Source organism: Thermobia domestica, chromosome 9 (assembly GCF_964235325.1).
Source record: "Thermobia domestica chromosome 9, izTheDome1.hap1.1, whole genome shotgun sequence".
NCBI classification, from domain to species: Eukaryota; Metazoa; Arthropoda; class Insecta; order Zygentoma; family Lepismatidae; genus Thermobia; species Thermobia domestica.
In genome coordinates, this window is record NC_137462.1 from 51,058,099 (window position 1) to 51,068,015 (window position 9,917).

General features: G+C 35.3%; 1 long non-coding RNA gene across 1 annotated transcript in view; it reads left to right on the forward strand.

The window, feature by feature from the left end:
- The window catches only part of LOC145693993 (uncharacterized), an 85,965-nt gene extending 77,542 nt beyond the window's left edge, over positions 1–8,423 (forward strand). Inside the window, exons 3-4 of the long non-coding RNA XR_014132880.1 lie at positions 1,864–1,989; positions 8,175–8,423. This is a non-coding gene — a long non-coding RNA (uncharacterized LOC145693993). The remainder of the gene's footprint in view (positions 1–1,863; positions 1,990–8,174) is intronic.
- Positions 8,424–9,917: the final 1,494 nt, after the last annotated feature.

Here is a 9,917-nt window from a genome sequence, read left to right on the forward strand (position 1 = left end):
TGGCTGCGTTAGAACGTCAGGTATGAAAGATCGCAGTATTGAAGACATTGTGGAGAAAGAATTGTACTTTATTTATTATGTGCAGTCGCCCCTTGTCGGTCTGAAAGCTCAGATATTGCATTCATAATTACCGTGATTGGGGATGTCAGAACCGACAAGTTGCGCCCAGGATTTCGTATACGTTGAATTTAACAAAATATGAGGTACGGGATCTAACCTGGGTTCCATTTAAATAAAATCCAAGATACAAAAGAAACAGACTGTGATGCTAAAGGGGGTGAAAAGGGGTAAGAAGGGAGTAACTTTCAGGATAGGTTAATCTACTCGCACTTACTGAGTGCGTTGTCATCTCGACGATTCCTCCAACGGGCCGACGTTCGTCCATCAGTAAGTTTGGCTGGCTGGTCGTTCAGGTAACCAAGGTTAAGAGTCGGTGAAACCCGGGCTGAGAAACCAACTTTACGAAGACCGCAATTTTAGTTAGAGTCGAAACTTCTTCTCAAGAAAACAATACACCATCGTTAACGGCTATCTGGCGTTAGCCGAAACAAATGTGCTCTATAGAACAGAGCAAGGCTATGTCAAGCGAAAATTCCAAAATGAAGCTCGCGGCCTACATTCTAACTCGTCTCTCGCTTCATGTCGACTGTCCGTTCCAGTAGTCTCTCAATCGATTTTGTATGGCGTTCCTTCCGGGTTCATGTCCTGGGTTATTCACTCTGATTTGCGTCTCGATGAAAAAAGTGCATGCTCGTAGATTAACCAAGGTAAGGTGATGATAGGAATGCGGACGGGGAAGCAATCTTGTTTTATTAAATGAAAAATTACAAACGTAAGAAGTAAATGACAGACAGCAAAGGCAAATGAACTTATAAAAAAGTCGAAAGGTGATTTAACTTAAAATGAATAGTTACTCTTTTCACTGTAATGTTCTTTTAAAATAAAATTTCCCATTGTTCAAAATGAGATACTTTGCCATGTGTCCAAAAACACATATCTTCACAATTATGCACTGGTATTTATTTATTTTTAAAGTTTGTTTTATATGCATAGAATTTCAGATAATTCACGTAAGAACCTCATGACGAAAGTTATCCTATAATATAAAATAGAAACCGAAGGGCAGCAAACACATTGGCACAGATATAACTATAACCTTTAGGGTGTCAGTTAGGTTTCTCAGATATCATCCTTTAAGAAGACATTAATGAAAGCATTACATAAATAAGTATATATAGTTGAACTTTGGCGGACAAAATCTCCTCCAGTCCAAATAATTGGTTGTCTTTATCAAATCTCTCGGGTATTGGAATAGTACAATTTATTTAGTAATCAATTCATGTAATAATTTGTATTCTGTTTGAAGATGCGGATAAACTACATATTTAGGATTCTTACTTCATTGCTCCATTTAAGTGCCAATTATAGTTACAACTATTTCAAAGGGATTTCAGCATTACCGAAAAAAAACTCTTCTTATATTATAAGGAATTTGATCCGTCTATTTTCTTTTCTGAATTTAGAGATCAACAATTGTACTCAGTGGTAAAGAGAAAAATGAGAAGAATAATTGATAAAATCGTGGAATAAAAATTTGGATGTAGTATTGAAGACTTAAAAAAGATCACACCTGCGTGTTTATCCACGTAGTCTACTGAAAGCAATCGGGTTTCGTATTGATTGTAAATCTTCTGGAACTGATGAAATATTTTTGAATCCTTATTGATATTGGGAACAACCAATATAAATATACTTTGGTCTATCCCTTGTCTACTCCGATTCCAAAAGATATACAACTCTTATTATTCGGCATTAATATATGAAGCTCAATTTACTAATTTTGTATTACTTTATCCATTGCAGGAGTACTGTGCAATCGTTATTACTGTCAAAAGTTCCCAAATCGATCATGCGTATACTTCTTTACCCTATATAAGTGCAGTGAATATCTAACTTTTGCACCTCTCACACTAGATCCTCCTACTCCAGGTAAGTATATTTATTTCATGCATAATATAATAGAAATGACTCAAAATCTATTGTAACTACTATTTTATTCATGATTCAATTTCTAATTCTAATTTTTACTCTATTTGATGATTCTATTTGTATTTTTGTATATAAAGGATTATTAGATTTACTTATAATCATGAATATACAAAAAATAAAATCCCAATTGATTGTTACACATAGGCTTATTAATAATTATGCGGTAACGGGTAAGTCAAGGGTGAGGACATTGATTCCTCTAATGAAAAACTAATGATTGACACATGCTGAAAAAAAAGACTCAAAGTAAAATATCTCTAAGTGTCTATCTCAGATATAAATACTAAAACATTCATACATCAATCATTTTAAGTAACTTAGTGAAATCGGTGGTCCTGAAAAGACTACAGCAATAAATAGTAGCTTACGAAAATATACGTATAACTAGAATTATCCCCGAAAAATTGAACAATAATATAAGCCCAGAAAGAATATGGAGCATATCATAACAGTTAACTACTCCATTCTTGCGAGTTATGATAGGAAGTTCACATTAGACTCTACTGCGGATAAAATATTTCTATTTCTTCGGCAGTAATCAGTAATGTTTGTACCGTGAATAATCAGGATATAACGCATTTATGTGCTGATTTTTAGACGGATTATTTATATTTTTCCAATATATACGCTTAGTACCTTGCACTAGAAAGGAGTATGTTATATATGATTGTCAGATAAAGAGTTGCGTCTTCTCCCCGTATAATAATGACTATAACGCAGTGATGTCTGCAAGCTGAACAAAACAGACTCCGTGGATTGCAAGTTTTCCAATTCACTTCGCAATCAGACTGCATCGTATAAATGAGGCTGATGCGAGGACACGAGTTTGCCTGCTTGTTCATGTTAGTTTCCTTAAGTGCTGGTTTATCCCGGCACATAGCAGAGATAAAAAACATAATTATATTGGTATTATTTCACTGGTTGGTATTTTTTCAGAATGCCTGATCTTAAGTGTTTTCTAAAAACATATTGAATAATTGTAATAACACTTTATGAATAAGACCATATACGCACAAGTCAGAGAGTAAGTTGAGAAGTGTGATAGACAGCAATTAACATCTAATTTTTACAATGAATATATCTAAACAAAACGAAGTAACTTATAAAACATTTTCTTCTAAAACAAACCACTAATAAAAAAGTCATCTTTTGAAGTTTTCGCGTATAATGCTAATGAATCTTGGTACAATTCTAATAACGCTAGAATTTCATGTAATGTCTGGTTATTACTTTGTACTTTTGTGGGGAAACTCCTTAAGATCGGAAATAAGCTAATTGAGTAGCTATGATAAAAGAGAGAAAGACGTGTAGCAAATAAGGAGTTTTCGATTCACAATAGTAGCTAGTAAGATCCTTAACAGCAAATAATACATCTTTGTTTCTATCGAGAATGCGGTGCATATAGGCCATGAATAACAACTCGGCTCTGAGTAAGCGGCCACTCAGTTCGGAAAGATATCCCTTCTCTGTTTAAAATATGTATGGACTATTAGATGCAGCAAGGTTAATTATAGCCTAATTGTTTCTGGATATAGGCTAATAACAATACTCATAGAGATTAAGTCAGTAACTAGCTGAATAACAATATCATAAACAGTTTCAAATAGTTTAAGTAGAGGTGAAGACAAAGATGAATATGCAAGGAAAATTGTAATACTATTTTAGCCTAAATAGACTTCAAAGGAAAACTATATAATTAGAATCCCCGCTGTTTGTGAAGAACACAAAGCATATTTAAATTCACAGATAGAAAAGTATTGCCTTAACGTAAAGTGTCCGGTAGAAGGCATTCTAAAAATAGGACTGTGTCAAGGAATGTGAGATGAATATCAAACATACACAAGTGCAGGTCTACAAGACACTTCATTTGAAGTAATATTTTGAGTGACATAGAAAGCCTGTCGTCCGACCAACAGAAGATGAAGGTATATAGTAATACCTAAGATGAATGTATCTTATGAACCTTGACAAATGGCTACAAAGTCCCTAGTCGTGCAGCTATTTTCATTAATGGATCACGGCGAAGGCTTACCATAAAGGGAACGTGGAAAAGTTTAGCGGAATACAGCAAACAGCTTTGTTAAGGCACATAAATGCAATATTACATGAAGAGGCTTATCCTGTGTATGAAAGGTCGCACTGCCTTCATAAATGAGTTTCAATTCAGGTTTTCTGGGATATAATTTTTTCCTTATTTGCGTTTATACCTGTAAAGCCGTAACCATTCAAACCCCTACTCTCTCATCGAATTAGTAGGACGCGTGGAACTTTATGGTGTTTCAACGTCTCTGCAAAATGCTCCAGCATGTTGCGGAAAAACGCCTGGAGTGTAATTTTGAATATATCATACTTTTTTGACAAAATATTATTATGATTTCACTTTTACTGATCCACTACTGAAAACGTTAAGGGCAATAAAGTTATTATATTGGACACAGCTGGTTTCAGACTTTTTAGTGAGTAGAGGCTCCTGATTTAACTTGTCAATAAAGATTCATGTTCAAAATAATGATTCAAAATTATAGCCTCCGTGGACGTATGGTTAAACTGATAGAAGAAACTTTCTCATTCAGTGTTACTTTAAGATACGGGTGGACATGTTTATAGTTGTCCTAGTGTTGAAGGATCCCTTGTGAGACTACAATCATTCCTTGTTAAAATACATCCCATAAAAGAGAAACAGAAAAAGGATATTACTTCGCGGTAATTGAGGAAATACAGAGTATATCTAGAGGAACTACATATACACAACTAAAGATAGTAACGTATGATGTTAGAAATTATTCTACAATGTTTTGAATCACACACTTTTCCTTCTGATAAAGGCGATATGGGCATATAAGATTCGAAATTTAAAAAAAGTTATGAGCACACAAGAATAATTAGCGAAACCGATTTTTTTTTTCATTTCACAATAAGATATGAAGATTCCTTTTATTTCAGTGTAAATCTATTTAAAAAATACTGACAAGGAAGGTCCACGCAGTGGCTCCGCTGAGATCCGAACGAGACAACTGAGTTTGCATTTGATAGGCTATAACTAGATTAATCCCAAAGTTATACGTGGCACCGGGTGGCATATCATAAGTTACCACATAGTTTGTAATGTAAGAACTACAAAAAATTACCTAACAGAATAGTTTGAACTCAGTCATTTGTTCGGAAACGGTTGGGTAAGTGGAAAACTCTGCCAACACGTATCCAATCATTTCTAACGACAAATGTTCGGGGTAAAAAACGTTGTCCCGGGACCCAGCAGGGTCCCGCACGGGATCCAACTCAAAATTTTCAAATAGCAAGAGAAGTTAAGTGGCACATAATTTGAAAGCTGTTGTAAAATGAAAGAAAATGCATCAAGTCTAGAATCTCTACGACAGCACTGTGCAAAACGGCGATGGGTCAAAGTGTTCACAAAAACTTAATTAAGAATTCCATGGTCACCCCTATAAATCGGAAACGGTAAGACAAATATGAAAACAGGAAAGAAAGTGTGGCATTATTTTCAAATACAACGATTTATGTGAAAACGTCTTTTCCCAGTGTCCCCACATGGTCCCAGATGGGGTCCAACTAAAAAGTTTCAAATGGCAAGAGAGGTAGCACATCGTTTGTCTCGACTTTCTACGAAAACCCTGTCCAAAATTGCGCCGGGGCAAAATGTAAACAGAAGCTTAATTGAAAATATGTGGCCACCTTGATTATAAGAAGGTCTCTTAAAACCTATATCGAAAGGATAAGCATATCAAACTGCTAAAGCTAGGAAAACCAAATTTGCCATGAATGTTGATTAGTAGGTGACGAAAATATACGAAATGTTCAAAAGCGCGACATCTTGAGTTTAAAATGCCGCACTATGTATCGAACGCATGCCCAGCTCACACCACTGTTGTTGGAGAAGCGAAATGTAGTATTTACGTTTATGGTTAATAGTACATATCTACAAAATATCAAAGAGTATGATCTGCAATCCAAAAGGGCCGCCAGCGTGAAAAATGAGTTTGTATATAAATGTTATTTTGTGACCAAACCAACAAAATTTTACGCAGCTCGATATACTGAAATGACTTACACATGGTTTGATAATACTCACCAATCTTGCAAATATTTTTTTTTGTTGTTATATTTGATATTGGTTGAAATATTGCGATCAAACCAACGAATGACATGCAAAAGTAACCATCACGAATACGTTACAATAGAGCCCCCAACCAACTGGTGCAGCAAGTCCTTTATACACGAACTACGTATGACAAAATTAGGAAAATATTCTAAGGTATTCAACTTTTCTTTAGCAGTATGAGCAGGAAGTCAGAGTTGTGTGTTCATCGCATATTGTTTACATTCAAGTAAATGATGCGAGAACCGTTACGAACATGCATTAAAAACAAAACATATATGTGTTGTTACCGAATGAAATAATAGTTGAAGTGAATCGAAATTCTATTGTTCTTTATTCTTCCTATAGTTTCTAAATACATAGTAGAGAAAAATAGAGATTTAAATTTGTACTGTTATGAATGACATAGGTTTTAAGCGGCCATCTTGGATTCAAGGTGGCCATAGTTTTTCAATTAAGGTTTTGTTTACATTTTGACCCGCCGAAATTTTGGACAGGGTTGTCGTAGAAAGTCGAGACTTGCTCCACCTACTTTCATTTAACAAGATCTTGCAAACGATGACTTACTTAATCCCTCTTGCCATTTGAAACCTTTTAGCTGAACCCTACCTGGGACCCTGGGACAATACGTTTTAACTTAAATTGTTGTACTTTGAAAATAATGCCACACTCCCTTTCCTATTTTCACATTTATCTCACCGTTTCTGATTTACAGGGGTGACTATGGACTTTTCAATTAAGTTTTTGTTTATATTTCGATCCTCCACCATTTTGCAGAGAATTGTAGTAGAGAGTCGCGACTTGCTGTATTTTCTTTCATTTTACAATAGCTTTCAAACGTTGTGCTATTTAACCCCTCTTGCTGTTTTAAAATTTTGAGTTGGACCCCGCCTGGGACCCTGCGAGAACCCTTGGGTAAACTTATCTATGCGAAAAATTGTGTCCTTGAAAATTATTGGATACGTACTGTCCGAGTTTTCCATTTACCCAACCATTTCCGAAGAAATGACTTGGTTCAAACTATTCTGTTAGCTTTGTATCTTTTATATTACAAAATATGTTGTAACTCAGGACATTCGCCCGGTAGCACGTATAACATTGGGATTCATCTAGTTATGAAATATCAAATGCAAACACACTTGTCTCGTTCAGATCTCACCGGAGCCAGTGCGTGACCCTTCCTTGTGAGAATTTTCGCAAACTCTAATCAGATCGGGTCAAAGTTTCATAGTAGAGACCATTCATTTTGAAAGGTGAGCGTTCCTTTCCTACTTAATTCGTAACCCATGCTGAAGGTTTGATTCTACAATATATTAAAACTTCATTTTATTTTTAATGTATGTTAGTTGAGGATTTTAATACAGTTCCTAAATCACTATTCTTACAATAATTGAAATCACTAAACAATGACACATTTTAGGAAGCATGTTAAATACCGGAAAAATTTTTCTACACTTTCAATATTGAACTATGTTAAATGATTTTTTCTATATGTGATCATCAGGGAACGTTAACCGAGTGTTTAATGCGTGTTTAATGTATGATCTGAAAACCATCAACATGTTTGAAATTTACTTGGAATAAACTATCTTTGGTTCCAGACCCCCGTCAATGTTTCCAGATGCAATTGTGTAGTTAGTAGAAAATGCTTATTTATGTTGTTCCTTTCAATAATATGAAATAAACCATATTACTTATGCAAATTCTAGGAAATGTTAGATAATAATGAGTGAAAAATATAGCGTATTTCTTGGAAATGTTTTCTTTGAAACAAAAGAAAAAAGATGCCATTGTAGAAATTATGTATGAAAGAGTACTATGTGAGTCACCTTTTTCTATGTAATATTTTCTAATTATTTTACGTGGAATGAGTAATTTTGAATGTTTTATTCAATCCTTAAAGATAGATTTTTGTATGTAAATCTAATTTAAAATACAATTTTTTAGATATGTGGGTAATATTGTGTTCAATGTCAAACATGTTATTTACATTTTTATCTATTTTCAGGATCTGAACCAGGATATCAAATGTATAATTTCTACTAGTACAAGTAATATGAAAATCAAGAACAAGGAAAAGGATTATTTATAGGAGGAATCAGTGGTGAACAGAATAATTATCTTTACTCACGCATTCATAAACTGTGTTCCAGGGAGACTTTATAATTACTTTCTGATTTTACGTCCAGTTATCTTCAAAACCTATATTGTTTAGCAAATGTACTGTTGTAAAACATACAGAGACAATAAAATGCAAATAACAACAAAAATATTTTTCGCTTCTTACAAAACGATTAATGTCGGATGTTATGAATTTGGTTACTTAACACCCCAATGTCCCCTGTAGATTACGTTCACAATCATGATAAAATTGTTGTATTCCCTCATCATTACATGCAATGTTTTCTCTGACTTGTTTTGTCATTACAACTACCAAAAAAATATAAATTTTCTTATCAGATACGTGAAGAATAATTAGCTTGATGATACATATAATGAACAACATATGTGCTCAATGTCTGGTACGAACAGAATTTTAATAATTAAAATGTTCTGCAGTAGATATGAAGCTATACTTCTGATTCAAAACCACATAATCAATTTGTTTGTTAGTAAGTGTCCCTCTGTCATAAAAGAGTCCCAAGGACTGCTACATTGCGATCTGTGACCGTAAAATCAGAATGTTCTTCCGAACGTTTCTAGGCTTATTGAGGTGGTCATCATTATTTTGGCGTAGAAGTAAGTTCAATTATTTGGTCTAGGAATTAATTCGTGCGGTTGGCACGCACACATTGAAGCTGTAGTACAAACACAAAATACATAAACACCTTAAGAAAAATATTGTCCATCGCTAGCCACCACTTTCGCCCATCTGTCAGGCAATGTACGGATTCCGTGGCGAAAGAAGTCCTCATCCTTGGAAGCGATCCAGTCAGAGACCCATGTTTCGATATCTTCTGAAGAAGTAAACCGCTGTCCAATCAAATCGTTGTTCATGCAATCGAACAAGTAGTAGTCCGAAGGAGCAACGTCTGGTGAATACGGCGGGTGGGGTAAAACTTCCCATCCGACATTTTCTAAATAGGTTTTGACCGGTTTTGCGACATGTGGGCGAGCGTTATCATGTTGAACAATAAGTTTATCATGTCTGTTCTCCCATTCTGGTCGTGTTCTGGCCAGAGCTTGCTTCAAACGCATTAATTGTCGTCGAAATAATAAACGTTCTCTATTCATAATTTCACCCGGTTGCAGCAGCTCATAGTACACCACACCTTTCATATCCCACCATATGCACAGCATAACCTTTGCACAGTGAATATCTCGTTTTGGTTGTGATGGACCTGGTTCACCTGGTTTCACCCAGGCCTTTTTTCGTTTAGGGTTCTCGTAATGGATCCACTTCTCATCACCCGTAATAATTCGATGCAGAAACCCCTTTCTGCTCTGTCGTTGAAGCAGCAATTCGCAAATGGTTTTTCGTCTTTCAACGTCTCTGTCTTTCAATTCATGTGGAACCCAATGTGACATCTTTTGAATCATTCCCATGGCTTTCAAGCGTTTGGAGACTGTTGTTTGATCAACGCCTAATGCTGGTGCAAGTTGTTCCTGCGTTTGACACGAATCCTGCTCGAGCAATGCTGTCAATTCTTCGTCTTGAAATTTTTTTGGCTGTCCAGCTCGCTCTTGGTCTGCCAAGCCGAAATCACCACTTCTAAACTGTGCAAACCACTTCTGACACGTTCGCTCAGCT